Here is a 17,725-nt window from a genome sequence, read left to right as displayed (position 1 = left end):
ACTTAGCCACCGCAATGGCTAATATTGACGAGATCCCCATGGGGGAGTGGAAGAAAAGGATGCGTGATGACACCGGCCCGGGACTTGTGCAACCCGCAATCCCCGCTACCGCTACGTTCGAACTAAAGGGCCATATTCTCGCTCAACTCAAGGAGATACCATTTCACGGGAGAGATCATGAAGACGCCTATAAGCACTTAGATGAAGTAAATGACGTGGCGGATTACTTCAATGTACCTAATGTGCCCCGCGAGGTCCAGCTACTACGCATGCTTCCTGTCACGTTCAAAGGAGCTGCAAAGGATTGGTTGAAGTCACTCCCTCCCGGATCGGTCACCACATGGGCCAAAATGAAAGAAGAGTTCATTGACCATTTCTGCCCACCTTCCAAGATAGCCAAGTTAAAGAAAGCAATTGCCAACTTCGAGCAACAACCCGGAGAATCTCTTTATGAAGCTTGGGAAAGGTACAAGAGCCTACTTAGAAATTGCCCACACCATGATCTAAATAGCCAACAGGAGGTCTCCATCTTTTATGATGGAGTAAATGTCACCACAAGGCAACTACTCGATTCACAAGGCCCGCTCACCCGAAAGCCACCTCCGGAAATAAAGGAATTGATTGAAGAATTCTCTAAGCACTCTAGAGAATACCACAACCCGAGGAATGAAGTGAGTCGCGGAGCAGTAAATTCGGTAAACGATGGTATGGCGGCGGTGATAGCGAAACTCGATAGCCTAGACCGAAGAATGACGAAAATGGATCAAACGATCCATGCTATTAGAGTTGGATGTGAACATTGTGGCGGTCCTCATCTTACTAAGGAATGTGATCGAGACGAGAATGGAAATAAGAAAGCTCAAGTATTTTATTCCAGTGGCGACAGATATGATGAAGACTGGAGGAAACCGAAGAAGGAGTGGCTCCCATACGAAGAGTACAGAAAGGCTAAGGAAGAAAAATATAAGCAGAGGGAGAGGGGTTATTATCAAAAGGAGGAACCGGTGACGGACAAGAAGACGAACTTAGAAGACATACTTACAAAATTCATAAGCGCGTCCGAAAAAAGGCATAATGATCATGATGTGGCAATGCAGGAAACCAGAAACATGTTGAAGATTCAGCAAGCTTCTATTCTCAACATAGAGAAACAACTGGGCCAACTTGCACATCAAGTAAACGAAAGAAGACCGGGTCAACTTCCGAGCAACACCCAACCCAATCCAAGGAACGAGAACGTGAGCGTAATAACCTCCAGCAGTGAAGAAGAATTGGCAGAAACACTAAGGGTTTCCAAAGGGAAGGCAGAAAAGGAAGAAGAACCAGAACGAGAAGAACTCGACCCGACTCGCCGAGTCACCAAAATGGACTCGACGAGTCCAGTCGGGAAGGATAAAAAACCAAGTTTTCTGAAGACATACAACCCTCCTTTGCCATACCCATCCAGAGCCATTCCTTCAGAAAAAGTTCAAGCCTATAGAACCTTCATGGAGCATGTTAAAGCCTTACAAGTCAACACGCCATTCGTGGACACAATGCTCCAAACTCCCAAATACTTTAACTTGCTTAAGGGTTTGTTTGCTGCCAGGAAAGATCTTGCTGAAGTCGCGGAGATATTGATGAATGAGCTACCTGAGAAGAAGGGTGATCCGGGTAATATAGTAATCCCGTGCCAATTTGGCAATGATGTTTCCACACGAGCTTTGGCTGATTCAGGGGCAAGCATTAATTTGATGCCCTATTCATTCTTTAAGAAGCTAAATTTACCAGCGCCAAAGCCGGTAAATATGAGAATCCATTTGGCAAATAAAACAATTATTCATCCACAAGGCATATGTGAAAACCTCCTTATCAAAGTAGACAAGTTTATCTTCCCAGTAGACTTTGTGGTGGTGGAGATGAAAGAAGACCCCGAAATACCAATTATTTTGGACAGAACATTCTTAAACACCGCATGTGCCCTAATTGACATATCCAAGACTACTTTGACATTAAGAGTGGGTGATGAGTCGGTGATGTTTAAAGCTAATCCAGAGATCAAGCAAGAAGAAGAAAAGCGAGAAGAAATCTCATTTATCCAATTAGATGATGAGGTATTGCAAAAAGAGCTTGGTATTTTATTAAAAGAAGACCCGAGTAAGTTCACGCTACACTCAGAAGAAGTTTCAGATGCTGACAAAGACTTGGAGGAGCTAGAAAAGCTACTGGAAGGAGCCGACTCAGACAACGATCCAGAATTGATGAAACCCGACCCGACTCGCCGAGTCGTCATAATGGACTCGACGAGTCCAGTCGATCTGGATAGAAACTTGACCAAAACTGATCTGTTTGTGAATAGTCCTTCACATACCCTGGTTTCAGTTACTGTTTATGAAGAACAATTGGCAGAAGAGGAAAAAGGAATGGAGGTGCAACACGCCAATGTGGCATGCATTGATACGATGCCATTTGGAAAAGGGTTAAGCACGGGAAAGAATGCAGGAATAAAGGATAGGGAGGAAGAAGCTGATCACCAATTCACCACTAAACCTAAAGCACGGACCATCATGAAATATGAAGTCATTAAATTTAAAGAGAAGGATGTTCAAGAATTGGTGAAAAAGAAGAGGGTAAAGCAGAAAAAGAGAAAAAAGAAAGCCCAAGCAGCTGAAGATGAAGCAATGAAAAGGAGAAGAGACGAATTGAAGAGGGCTTACAAGAAAAAGATTTACGCCTACAAGACCAAGTATAAACCACAAAAAGTGAGGCGTACATTCCCAATGCTTGAAGATGACAAAACGTAAATGGGAAGGAGTCTAGCTAATGACTCCTCAAAAAGAAGCGCTTGGCGGGAGGCAACCCGTTCGATAGAGTTTGCTTTCTTTTACTTTTTAGTCTTCTTTTTATTTTTCGTTTTATTTTCCATTCGTTTTTATTCTTAAATCTTCTAAATCATCGGGCATGTCTGCTTGAGAGTTGCATAGCTAAGTGTGGGGTGAAATGATTCATAATAAACAGAAAAATTTTGAAAAATATGAAAATTTTTAAATGACTCGCCGAGTCTGACCACGACTCGACGAGTCCACATGGATTCCAGAAAAGCATTTAACTTCGCGACCAGACTCGACGAGTCTAACTACAACTCGACGAGTCGGTCTTATTTACAGAAAAAAAAAAAATTTAATTTCGAAATTACTTTTACATCTGGTAAATAATTTCAACATCACACTCGTCGGGTACCCCCATTCGCAAACACTCTCAAGCATTCAAAGAAATCTTCAAATCTTCTTCAATTTCTCAAGGTTTAAACTCAAAAGGTAACAACTTTCTTCTTGATTTCTAAAGAAAATGAGAGTATAAGGCCATCTATGCCTGCAATTGCATGTAAAAAACCCGTTTTTGAAAAATAATGAAATTCTAGGGTTTCGATTTTTCATGAATATTGTTGTTTTGAATGCTTAGTTTGACCTTATTACTTAGTAGGAAGTCCTTGAACAAAAACCCTTGACAGAAATTACAAGTTTTAAGGTCCAATTTCATGCGACCCGTCGACTGACTCGTGCAGGTTACGTGACTCGTCGAGTCAGGCATGGACTCGACGAGTCCAGTCGATTTACAGAAACCTTCCAGTTTTTAATTATTTTCTGTGTTTCTGGGTTTTGTGTGTTTACTATGCAGAAATCATGTTCAGAAGAGGACAATCTTCAACTGGTAGCCAAGGGGAGTTTCCATGGTTAAACTTCCCGCAAATCGAATCCCCTTCAACAATGAGGAAGTGGAAGAAGAAGCTCTCCGACATTAAGAAGAAGGAGGTGTATGTACCGAACAGAATTGATTGGGAATGGCTGCAGAGCGTTCGCTATGAAGAAGAACTAGCTCCTTACCTTTTGAAGGAGTTCCAACATGAAGGCAACAGCATGGTGTGTGATGGGTGGAGCCGGGTCTTCCGCATTCAAGAACCGGTTTATTTGGAGCTATGTTTAGAGTTCTTTTCCACGGTATCTTTTCATGGGGGAGTGGATGTGTATCACCCGACGAGCTTTACTTTTTGTCTTGGGGGCGAGTATCGTCAATGCTCGGTGGTGGATCTTGCTTGCCGGCTAGGGATCTATGATCAACCCTTAGTGACAACAAACATCTTTCGGGCTTTCTTGGCAAACACTCATATGGCGTTCCCCGATGGAGTCACGAGCACGGGTTGGTGGAATACCATAGGAAACAAAGTCTACATCCCAAAGTCTGCGCAGGAAGGGAGCATCCGATCCCCGACCCACCGCCTCATTCACCGCCTTATTTCCTCCACCATCAACCAGAGGAAGGACGATGACAAGGTTTCCAACCTTGATGTTTTCTACTTATGGAGCATAATAACACCCGGCGTCTTTTGCAACATTCCATGGTGTATTGCTTCATACCTCTCAGCGGGTGCGGTCAAAGATCGCAAAACATCGCGCATCAATGGAGGCATGTTTGTCACTCGATTGGCGAATTCATTCGGGTTGATGAACCGTGGTGCCTGGAACCTCATGACTTTGATCCCGACACCCCCATTTAATCCTATTCTTTTCCGCAGGGCCCGAATTATTGAAGACTATGGTGGTGGCCATTATGCCATCCCAAATGATGACCCGGTTGTAGGTCCTGAAGCACCGGGAAGGAGGGTGCGATCGCGAAGGGAAAGGGATATGGAGGTTGAGCCGCCGGTGATTCCGGTAGAGAATGAAGATGTACCAATGGATTGGTACAACATAGAGATGAGGCGGATGCAAGACCAAATGGCGCGGGGGCTAAATTTTAGCAATCAATCCCACATACGACTTTTTGACCACTTCAATATTCCACATATTGATGGTGGGAATTATCCATATATTCCATCGTGGGACGAGAGGATTAGTGCACGCCATAGCGGAGCGGGAGGAAGTGGAGCCAATAACGATGATGAGGAGGATGAGGATTAATTTTTTGTGTTTTTGTGTTTAAACAATTTGCATTTTTATTTTGTTTTATTTTTGGTGTGTATGCTTTAAGATATTATTTTGTTTAATAGTTGTTTGCTTTAAGTATTTTCAGGATTGCATTTTGATTGCTTAGGATGAGGTAAAGCATGGTTGTTTTTCGTGTGAGAGCGAGTCAAGGAAGCGAGTTTTTAACGTCAAAGTGTCAAGTCCGGTCCTAGGGGGTATGAGCAATTGAGTCCAAATGTGAGGAAGGGTTAAAGAAGTTTTTAGAAGCTAAAACAGTTGCAAAATACCAAGATTTTTCGTTCAGTGGCCTACTCGACGAGTGCACTAAGCAGACTCGCCGAGTCGCCTTGTATTTCTACATATTCTGAGAAGGCGCGCTGGTACTCGACGAGTCCATCATAAGACTCGACGAGTCGATCATCTTTTACACCGATGGACTGCTGATTTGATGCTGCTACTGGTCCCACTTGCTCGCTTATTCTTCCATTTCCTTTCTTGAAGATCTTATGCCGATTTTCGCATGTTTAGAGCGACCCACACGATACATGGATGAGATTGTTTCCATGTATGAAGTTTATTGAAGATGGAGCTTAAATGAGAGTGATCAACCTATCCACTGCTATCCCAGGGGAGTTTGTTCCGATTCCCTCTTTATTTTTATGTTTCTATGCATAGTATGCAATGAGGGCCCAAATGTTTAGTTGAGCCTATATACGTTCTAGTGCATTTGTGGCCTCCTTATTCTAGTGAAATCATGAGACAAAAACACGACCTCGCTCAGCCTGAGGGATGCAATATGTTTAGCAGCCTAAACCTGAAATGTATCCAGGAAAATTTTTATCATTAGCCAATAAAGGTTGAGATTGAGCGCCCTTGCTTAAGCATGTAGGTTTTGAGTAAGAAAAAAAAAAGTGAGAAATACATGAAAAAAAAAGAGAGAAAAAATTACAAGAAAAGTTATAAGAATTTTGGAGCATCAAAGTTAAGTATGAAGTTCAAAGATCAAAATTCCAAAAATCCAAAAAGTTGAAGATACCAAAAGCTAGTACAAGTTGGTGAATTCAAAGATATCAAAGATGAAATGTCAAAGAAGTGAAGAATTCAAAGAATTCCATAGTGGTATCGAAAAGTTGTAATTTTTTAGAATATGTATGCTTGGGTTGCTCGATTAAAAATACCTTGAGGTTAAGAGGTTTTCTGAGGATGGATTCGGAGGGTTGCATAAAATGAGCATAGTTCGGGGTGAGTGGGTGAATGTTTATGAGGATTGTGAGTATTTGGAATATGGGGGGTTCTTTAGGAAAAATTTTAGACACAAATGCATGCGTTGCGGTCTTGGCATAATGGCTGGGTTGGATTGGAGTTATTATATGTGATTCTAATATGATTAAAATTCAGTTTTGCTTGAGGGCAAGCAAAAGACAAGTGTGGGGTATTTTGATATGTGCATATTTAGTGTGTATTAAGTGTAGTTTATTATTCATATATTAGCTAAATTGTTGCATATTATGGACAAAAGGTACTTAAAAGTGTTAAATTGTGTTTTTCAGTCCAAAGATGAAGCTCGGAAGCGAAAGGAAGCAAGAGAAGCGGTTGAGAGCTCAAGAGTGGAAAGAAGAAAGAAAACAGCCAAAATAAGGCTTCTACTCGTCGAGTTATCTCTTGACTCGACGAGTCCGGTCGCGGATTCAGAGAGATAAGCATTCGGAAGTCAAGACAGTTATCAGGTTACGTAGAATGTGAGAGGGACTCGACGAGTCACCACTTGACTCGACGAGTCGAACCGCTTATTTAAAGATAATTCCACAGATCGAGAATAGAGAAATTCTGGGAAGTTTCAGAAGTGTTAAGCTGCGAATAAGAAGCCAGAAGAACCCTAGAAGTCGACCAAAGAAGCTAGAATCCAATTCCGGGAGTAATTAAGGCGTAATTTCATCATTCTACTTAATTCTCTTGTTTTGTCAATATGATTAAGCAACTTGAACTTATTTGTTTGCTGTTATTCACCTTAGTTATGAACTAATTTCTTTATACTTCTGTTTGGGGATACAAAGTTGACAATATGGTTTGATTGATTGGTAGGATTAATTCTAAGTTGGTGATTAATTGTTATTTTAGCTTGCTAAAGAACCTTGTGTATGAATGATAATTTATTTTCTGTTAATAGGAAGATAGTTAATTAGCATGAACATCTATTAATTATCAACCTCATATGATAAGTGACCACTAAATCATATGTCTAGGATTAATGAATATGAAACTAGGATTAATAAGTAAATTGAGTAAATTCATGTGCAAGCTTGTAAGATGACTATTGAACAAGAGGTTAATTAAAGATAACAATTTAATTAGCTATTGCAAGTCTAACTTAACCCGAATAATTAATCTAGTAAATATAATTAAGTTAAGCAATTGGCCACTGTTTGAATTAGTTTATTTGCTAAGGATTAGGGTAGTGAACACAACTTAATCACTTGAATCGGTAACCAACGAAAGAATTAATCCATTGCACTATTACCTTAAAAGCAACCATAAAGTTAACCGAGTTGAACTAAACAGAAGTTTCTTTCCCATTATTGAATCTAGTTAATTTGTTCTTTTCTAGCCTTGCATTAGTTTTGTTTAATAAGTTTCTAGTCTTGTAAAACTAGAGAAAAACCCTTATTTGCTAAAGTAATTTAGATAGAATTAGTTTTTAATTTAATTTGCCGTTCCCTGTGTTCGATACCCTACTTGCTTGAACTATACCACAATTGATAGGTTCACTGCCTTTTGTGTGTTATTTGATAATTAAAAGTAGGTTTAAAACTAGTGGGTTTCACACACACCAGTTAGCTTGGGGACTCTCTTAGTTCATTACACTCGATTAGGGTTTCACACAGAAAGGTTAAGAAACTGATGAGCCACAAATGAGGCTATAAGTGCCCTTATATAGGACCCAAACCGGAGGATTTAGGGTTTCACTTCACAGTGTCTACTCGGCGAGTCGACTCACTGACTCGTCGAGTAGATCATTAATCCCACGTGGCACAACGCGACTCTAGTCGACGAGTTGTAGCACCAACTGATCGAGTTGCTCAATAGTCCTAAAAATAAATAAATAAACAATATACCTGGAAGTTTGGATGTTACAGAGAGAGAGAGAGAGAGAGAGAGAGAGAGAGAGAGAAAGAGAGAGAGAGAGAAAGAACGAGAAAGAGAGAATTCTAGTTAATGTTTATAGTGTGTCCTGTAGTCGAGCTATGTGACTAGATATACAGATAAAGTCAAACAAATATATGGATAAAGTTACGTATCGAGTGTAGCATCCGGATTTCCAGGTATCATAATTTAAGTATTTATTTTGAGTTAAGAAGCGGGGACTCGACGAGTTGACGCCTAAACTCGTCGAGTAGGATCGCGACTGATGACTCCGATTAATGAGAGGACTCGACGAGTCCGTTCTGTGGACAGAAACCCTAAATCTTAGGACCTAAGACATATTTAAAGGCCCTTATGGCCTTCATTTGCTGCCACCCTTCTCTTTGAGAGACCCTTATCGATCCAAAGAGTTTAGAGTGAAAGAGGAAGCCATTTTCTTCATTTTGGTGCATCTTTGCAATGAAGGAGAAGGTTGTTCAAGCTAAATCAACCAGAGGAGCTCAGATCTACTTCTATTCCATTCTAGGCTGGTGTTTAAGGTTCGAATCTATACCTAATTCGTATGATTATTAGACCTCAAGAAATTAGGGTTTCTTTACCTTCTTTTAGTGTAAGATATTGAGTATATGAGGTCCTCTTGAGGCTTAGACTTCAGATCTGGACCTTGAGAGGTCCAGAGAGTCCCATGAGTAAAGCTTTATGCAGTCACATAAGAGGATTAGGCCCAAGAAACCATTATAAGGGTTATTTATCAAATAGAGCTAAATGTGTGGTGCATGGGCATAAATATTGCACCTTTATGTGGCTTTTGGGTGCTAGAAGGTCAGATCTATAAGTTAGAGAAACAAATATGACCTTAGAAGGTCAAATGAGTGCTGCCATGGAGGAAACTCGCCGAGCCCATAAGAGGACTCGACGACTCGGATCGAGTTTCCCTGCGATTCAGTGGTAACCCATCGAGGGTAAGGTTAACTCGACGAGTCGAGTGAGGCCTTAGGAGGATTCAGAGGACACGCATGGAGTCACCGAGTCACCCGAGTACACTCGACGACTCTGGTCAGAGTTGGACCATTGACTGGAGTTAACTACCGTTGACCTTAGGGTTTTGGTCAAACGGATTCATGAGAGGCCATAGAGCGGTAGAATGGTCTTTTACCCATTTTTTAAAGATGAGAACATATGAGAGCATTGAGTTGAGATATTATCATTTTGATAGTAGGAGGCTAGACCAGGAATTCAAGCACGAGAGTTTTTTTAGACATCTAGCGAGGTGAGTCTTCTCACTACACATTACTTAGAGTGGTATCTATGAGCAGACCGGAGGGTCTTACGTGTTATGTGCTTGTTTGAGATTATGTGCCTTGTGATTTATGTGATGGGTTTTAGCCATAAGAACTTTCCTATGTGCGCATGCAAAATCCTAATGCTCGGATCTAGGTTTCTCTAATTAAACATGCTTTGGATCCAAGACTTCTAATGACTAATTAGGTATAAGAACAATACAAAATCAGATCTAGAAGTTTACCTTTGAATCTCTTGTTTTGATCTTGTTGTCTTGGAGCTCTAGAGTCACAATTGTCACTCCTCTAATGGGTTACAAACACCAACTAGCAAGAAGGATGATTTCAGAGAGAGGTTGGGAAGAAATCGGCCAGAGGTACTCTACTTTAGATGAGATGCCGATTTCCCTTGCTCAAGGGATCTATTTATACTTGTAGACTCCTTAGGGTTTCACCTTTAAACCCTAGTTGGATAATCTTTCCTTAAAGCAAACCAAATCCTTACCTTAGATAAGCCTTGGACGATTTTGAGCTATCCTAAGCCCTAGAATCCGTCCATCCCTTATCCCTTAAGGATTTACAGTCTAAAGTGTAACTATCAAACAATTGACAGTTTATACCCTCTTATTTAATTAATCTCTTTAAGTCACCAAATTAATACTAATTAATTTATGACTTACATTAATCAAATAACAATATTATTATTCCTTATATATTATTCTCATAATATATGAATAATATTTATTCTCTCATAATAAATCATCCTATCAAGTTGCTATGGTGAAGGCAACCCAAAAGGACCATGCACAATCGGGTCAAATACTTGCCTAATATAGTTGCAGCCTTAGACACTATTCCAACAATCTCCCACTTGGATAAGTCTAGTAACTATATGCACAAGTACAATCCGATTCGCAATCGTAGCTCTCAAAGACGCTGTCAAACTCTAATCTAATCAATCTTGTCCTTTAGATAAGGGATCGTACAGTCCTCTGTTAGATATCATGCTGACAATTCTATGGAATAATTAGTCAAGCATTTAGGTTTCTCGATCTCCGATTTATTTGACATAGAACTTAATCGAACTCATTAATTCAGTTCTGACCGGGCCCGACACATAAGTCAAATCAAATCATCGAGCGGCCGAGATATTGCTTTTTCCTTCTTAGGATAAAAGTTACAGATAAACTTCGACTTATATGTATTTACTTATTCATTAATCAACTATACACAACAATGTGTTTTATAACACCGAGTTACTGATGCGTTTTCGCATTATCAATGTACAACCAATTAACAAATAACAAACCATATATCTAGGTTTTAAACTATGTGATATTATCGTCTTGCGATCACCCTTTTATATATCATATTCCATAAGGTGATTCCAGCAAGCGCGGGTTTGTTCCAATGCTCAAAACCAGTTCATAAGCACTCATGAACGTCACAGCAACCCTTTGCTATGTCTAATACCATTTAGACAATCTACGCACCAATTCATGACAATCTTCATTCATATCTACTTCCAACATATGAACGATTGTGGACAATTTGAATAATTCGATTATTCTTAATAAACTCAATTATTCTAGAAGTCAAAACATGCAAAAATGAAACAATAGTTAAACAATTAACATAAGACAGTAACATTACTCATAAATAAAACTCCTTTATTTAATCATCAAATGTTAATTATATTTATTTATTACATGTTTCTAATACTATCTAATCTATGCTAATATCATCCTTCAGCCCAATACTCCTAGCATGCTGCAAGTGCTTAACCCTACTCAGTCCCTTCGTAAGCGGATCTGCTGGGTTATCTTCTGTTGATATGTCTAGATCTACCATGATCCCTCGGTTCCTTGGTCATGGCAACCGCTCCTTCATTATCACAGAAAATCTCCATGGGCTCCTTTATGGCAGGTACAACTCCAAGATCACCGATGAAGTTCTTTAGCCATATTGCCTCCTTCGACGTTTCGCTCGCTGCAATGTATTCTGATTCGCACGTTGAATCAGCTACAGTTTCCTGCTTGGAACTTTTCCAAGTCACTGCTCCTCCATTCAGGGTAAAGACCCAGCCCGACTACGAACGGTAGTTGTCCCTGTCGGTCTGAAAGCTGGCGTCACTATACCCTCACACCTTCAAGTCATCACTCCCTCCGAGGACTAAGAACCATTCCTTCGTCCTCCGAAGGTACTTAAGGATATTCTTCACCGCAATCCAATGGGCTCTGCCAGGATTTCCTTGATATCTGCTAACCATGCTCAAAGCAAAGGCTACATCAGGGCGAGTACAAGTCATAGCGTACATGATTGAGCCAACTGCGGAAGCGTATGGTACTCGACTCATTTCTGCTATTTCTGCTTTGGTACTCGGACTTTGAGTCTTACTCAACTTGGCATTACTTTGTATCAGTAATTCTCCCTTCTTTGAGTTTTCCATACTAAAACGTTTTAGTACCTTCTCTAAGTAAGTGTTCTGACTAAGTCCTATCAGTCTCTTACTTCTCTCCCTTAGTATCCTTATTCCCAAAATATAGGAAGCCTCTCCGAGGTCTTTCATAGCGAAGCACTTCCCGAGCCAGGACTTAACTTCCTGCAGAGTCGGGATGTCGTTTCCTATGAGTAATATGTCATCGACATATAGAACGAGGAAACTTACTATACTCCCACTGGTTTTGACATATACACATGATTCATCTTCGCTTCGTACAAATCCAAACTCTTTGACTTTCTCATCGAAGCAAAGATTCCATCTGTGAGATGCTTGCTTAAGTCCATAAATGGACTTCTCAAGCTTACACACTCTATTCGGATGCTTCGGATCCACAAACCCCTCTGGTTGAGCCATGTAAACATCCTCAGCCAACTTCCCATTAAGGAAAGTAGTCTTGACATCCATTTGCCAAATCTCATAATCATGAAATGCAACAATCGCTAGCATCACTCTAATAGATTTTATCTTTGCAACTGGTGAGAAGGTGTCATCATAGAAAACTCCGGGAGTTTGAGTAAAGCCCTTCGCGACTAATCGTGCTATATATGTGTGTACGTTTCCATCCACGTCGGTCTTCTTCTTGAAGATCCATTTGCACCCAACGGTCTTACGTCCGGGCACATAATCAACCTAATTCCAAACTTGGTTATCATACATGGATTGGATCTCGCTATCCATTGCCTCTTTCCATTTCACAGACTCCGGGCCTGCCATGGCTACCTTATAGCTATTAGGTTCATCAAGATTTACTAGTGTACCATCACTAATATATGTATCCCCTTTGGTAGTAATATGAAAACCATAAAACTGGGGTTGAACTCTAACTCTATCAAAACGTCTAAGAGGTAAGGACTCGTCAATCGGTTCAACCGGAGTTTCCTCCTCGGGTTGAGTGCCAGCGGTAGAGGTTCCTTCATCTATCTACTCTTGAATCTCCTCAAGTTCGATTTGCCTCCCACTGTCTCCTTGGACTATGAGTTCTCGCTCTCGGAAAACCCCTATCCTTGCAACAAAGACAAAATTGTCCTTCGGTCTATAGAAGAGATATCCAAAGGATTTCTGCGGGTAGCCGATGAAAATACATCGCTCACTACGAGGTTCGAGCTTGTCATGAGTATCTCGTCTTACGAAAGCCTCGCAACCCCAAACCTTGATATGTGCCAACGAGGGAGCTTTCCCTGTCCACATCTAGTGAGGTGTTTTGGCAACCTTCTTAGTATGGACTCTGTTAAGGATATGGGCGACAGTCTCTAAGGCATACCCCAAAAAAGAGATAGGTAGTGATGCACGACTCATCATAGAGCGAACCATATCCAATAAGGTTCGATTACGCCTTTCTGCCACACCATTCAATTGTAGTGTCCTAGGTGGCGTCAATTGTGAAACTATTCCACACTCCTTGAGATAATCGTGGAATTCAAGACTTAGGTACTCTCCTCCTCGATCGGATCGAAGCATCTTGATTTTCCTGCCCAATTGATTCTCCACTTCATTCTTGAACTCTTTGAACTTTTCAAAAGTTTCTGATTTTTGCTTGATTAAATAGATATACCCATATCTACTATAGTCATCGGTAAAAGTCACGTAGAACCGGTTCCCATCCTTCGTGGTTGATCTAAACGGTCCACATACATCGGTATGTATTAGGTCCAATAGACCCTCGCCCCTTTCACGCGTACTTGTGAAGGGTGACTTGGTCATCTTTCCAAGTAAACAAGATTCGCATGTGTCATCTTCCCTAAGGTCGAATGACTCCAACACTCCATCCTTTTGGAGTTGGGCTATGCGTTTCTTGTTGACATGTCCAAGACGACAATGCCACAAATATGCTCTATCCATACTATTGGAAGAGTCTATGTTGAAAACACCATTTCCTAAGTTATCAACAATCATAACAGTTTCATATATTCCATTACATGGTATAGCTTCAAAATAAAAGACACTATTTAGATAAGCCAAAATAGGACCATTCTCATTATTAAAAGAAAATCTAAAACCTTGTCTAAACAAACCATGAAATGAAATGATGTTTCTAGCCATTTCTGGCGAATAGCAACAATTGTTCAAATCTAAACTTAAACCATTCCTAAGTACTAAAGAATACACTCCAATCTTGGTAACAGGCGACGATCTTCTGTTCCCCATGATTAGATTTATTCTTCCAGCCTCCACATCCCTATTTCTTCTTAGTCCCTGCACATTAGAACAAATGTGGTAACCACAACCGGTATCAAGAACCAAAGAAATAGCATGAGATGGATTATTAGATTTGATTGTGTATATACCTGTGAAAGATGGCTTGATCTTTCCTTCCTTGATGGCTTGCAGGTACTCTGGGCAGCTTCTCTTCCAATGTCCTATCTTGTGGCAGTGGTGGCACTCTGCCTCCTTTGGGTTAGGGCATGATTTAGCAAAATCAACTTTGGTCCCACTAGAAGAGGCACCATCTTGGGCTTTAACCTTGCGATAGTTCTTAGACGAAGCCTTCCTCTTCTTTCGCTTTCCTTGTCCAATAGCCAAGACAGGAGCAGTGGTTGGATTGGGAGTTGGTGCAACAGACTTGTCCTTGAAGTTGCTCTAGCGACCCTCAAGAGACCTTGGAGTTTGCTTAGGGTGACCTCCTCCTTGTTCATGTGGTAGGTCATCCTAAATTGATTGTAGCTAGGAGGCAAAGAGTGAAGCACCATGTTGATCGCCAAGTCTTCCCCAAAGTCAACATTTAACTTGCGAAGACGTTCGACATACCTTTGCATCTTTTGCAGGTGCACGGTAAGAGACTCTCCATGACCCATCTTAGCGGAAATCATGTTCGTGAAAATCTCATAATGGTCTTGTCTCGGGTTTTGGTGGTATCTCTCCAATAGGTCTTGATGCATCTCGTACGGGTACATGTCCTCATAGGAATTTTGGAATTCGGAGTTCATGGTGGCTATCATGATGCAATGTACCTTCGTTGCATCGCGCTCATGAGTTTCAAAAGCGGTCATTTCAGCCGGAGTAGCGATTTCAAGGTTGATTTTCTCGAGCTTCTCATCGAGGACATACTCCTTATCCTCATAGCGAGCAATGGTGCGAATGTATCTTATCCATTCACTAAAGTTCGTTCCATCGAAGGTGACCTTTTGACAAAGGCTCATCAATGTGAATGAACTAGCAGCAGCGTTGTTTGCGTTCGAAATCTACAAATAGAAAGGACAAAGATAGATTAGAATACGAATCCCTAATTATCCCCCAATAAGAAAAATTAGGGCTAGGATCCAACAACAATATTTACATATTAGAAAAGGGATGCCGTAATCTAACATCCAAATAATATGAAGGTAAGTGAATGACGATTCACTAATTCTCCACCATAAGAACATAACTTTAAGTCCTAAATGCATTGAGAATTACTAGGTTCGGAAGAGATTCATTGAAACTATTCAATGGCATGTTTAAATCTCGATATGCCCCTCTTGTTTGTGACTGGGAAACCGAGGATCACAAAGCGGGTGTGAATTACCATGCAAATTCACATGGTGCCTTCATTGTAACGATCACCTATTCGATATGCCGGTAAACCACACACGCTCCATCGAACTATGATAAACAATGAATCACCCTTTGCCACCTTTGCTTAGAACCAATTAGTCTGCCGGTAAACCACACACGCTCCACTAACTTCTTAGCAAGGGTGCAAAGTGTAATTTCATGGGATTGCACCAATTCACTTTTCCTAAAGTAACTAAGATTGGGAAATTTTAAAAATGTGTAGTTACTTTGTATTTCATATTATACTTTTAATGAGAGGATGAGGTTGCCCTATCCTACCCGTTCGGCTAACGACCGTCCACCGATCAAGCAAGCGGTGGGTGTGAGTGTACACCCATTAAGCGCCATTTTATAGGCCGCAACCTTATACCCACCTTATAGATCGGCTTCATGAATGAGGCCTACTAACGGTAAGACTAGCATTTTAGTTATACACACACACACACACACACACACACATATATATATATATATATATATATATATATATATATATATATATATCAATGTTGTAATATTATATTAGTATAGGGTTGTATTTTAAACTTTTAAAAAATCTAGGGTTTGAAATTTAAATTGTCTAAATTAAAACTTTTAATCACAAAACATAAATTTCAAAACTTGAGGACAAGTTTTAAACATTTAAAACATGGAGGATCAAATATAAAAATAATCTTTATTAACAATTAATTCCATAATTATCCATATTTGATTTATTTAAGGATTTCTTGCAAGATAATTACCAATTTGATCAAAATAATTAATTAATTATCACATAAGGAAATTAAATATTTTATTAGTTGATAAATATCTTTAATTAGATCAAGATTATAGTCATATATATATCAGAAAATCGGATTAAGGTTGATCTAATATGATAAAGGCAAGTTTCCATAAGATAAATCGGATTAAGGTTGATCTAATATGAACCAGCTTCGCTTGGGAGCGAAGGACTGGTGGAAGTTTGTGATGGCTGATTTCACTTCTACAAAGATTGAAACGGTGACCTGGGAGAGGTTCACCACCATGTTCCGAGATGAGTATGTTCCCCCGGTGGAGAGGGAACGGTTGGCCCTGGAGTTCTTGTCCCTCAAGTGGGGGACGGAGTCTGTGAATGTGATTACGCGGATGTTTCACGAGAGGGCATTGTTTTAGCCTGAGCACGTGTCTACCGAGCAGGCATGTATGAGTCGATATCTGATCATTCTGAGGAGAGACGTTCGCGAGTTCGTGGTGAACTCGTCATACCAAACATTTTCCAAGCTCCAGGAAAATGCCCGGAAGAGGGAGATTGAGCTAGAGACTCAGGCCAGGAGGAGGCCGAGTCTCAGAGGGGGAGGGGATAAGCAACCGGTACAGTCACAACCGGCAGCCAAGTGGGCTAAGCCTGCTGATTCGAGATCTGGGGGAGGGGGCAGAAGGGCCGCACATGTGGGAAGTGCGGCAAGATCCATGAGGGAGTGTGCAGAGCAGGGGTGTGCTACTAGTGTGGCAAGGATGGGCATTTCGCGAGGGATTTACCCAAGGGGTTTGCAATTTGCTTTAACTACAACCAGACTGGCCATCGGAAGGTCGAGTGCCCACAACTACTTCAGGGATCATCATAGGGATCTACACCTGCTGTAGCTAGAGCTACCGAGGCCCAGCCAGTGAAGGCCGAGGCACCGAAGGCTCGTGGGAGAGCCTTTCAGTTGACAGCGGAGGAGGTCCGCACAACGTCCGATGTCGTGGCTGATATGTATTCTTTTATTTATTTATTCTGATTTTGAGATATCGTGCTTATATTATGATATGCATAGGTACTTTCCTTGTGAGTGCTGTAGCTGCTTTGATGTTATTTGACTCGGGTGCGATTCGATCTTTTGTGTCATTAGCGTTTAGCCAGCACATCAGTATCCGTTGAGAGGCGTTGAGTTGCCATTTACGAGTTTCCATAGCTAATGAACGAGCGGTTTACACTACTGATGTGATTCGTGGATGTGTACTCGAGATTTTCGGTGTTGAGTTCCCGATAGATCCGGTACCGATTGCGCTGGGGGATGTCTGTGTCATCGTAGTCATGGACTGGTTGAGCCGATTTGAGCTATTATAGACTACGAGCGATAGTTGGTGACCATACGAGACCCCAGTGGGGGAGTACTTACAGTGTATGGCGAGGGTACTCGATCTGGGTCAGCATTTTGTTCGGCTGCCAGAGTGAGACAGAGTCTACAGCAGGGATGTAAGGGGTTCTTAGCCTATGTGATAGATACATGAGTTGCTACAGAGAGGCCGAGTTCTATCAATGAGGTCCCGATAGTACGTGAGTTCCCGGATGTTTTCCCCGA

General features: G+C 41.0%; 1 non-coding gene across 1 annotated transcript; it reads right to left on the bottom strand.

The window, feature by feature from the left end:
* Positions 1-398: 398 nt before the first annotated feature.
* LOC128129404 (small nucleolar RNA R71) lies at positions 399-505 on the bottom strand. Its single transcript, XR_008227314.1, has one exon. It is a non-coding gene; the product is annotated as a small nucleolar RNA R71 (small nucleolar RNA).
* Positions 506-17,725: the final 17,220 nt, after the last annotated feature.

The sequence above is a fragment of the Lactuca sativa genome, chromosome 9 (genome assembly GCF_002870075.4).
Source record: "Lactuca sativa cultivar Salinas chromosome 9, Lsat_Salinas_v11, whole genome shotgun sequence".
Taxonomy (NCBI): domain Eukaryota; kingdom Viridiplantae; phylum Streptophyta; class Magnoliopsida; order Asterales; family Asteraceae; genus Lactuca; species Lactuca sativa.
Note: the sequence above shows the minus strand (reverse complement) of the source record. Positions and strands in the feature narration are given on the sequence as shown.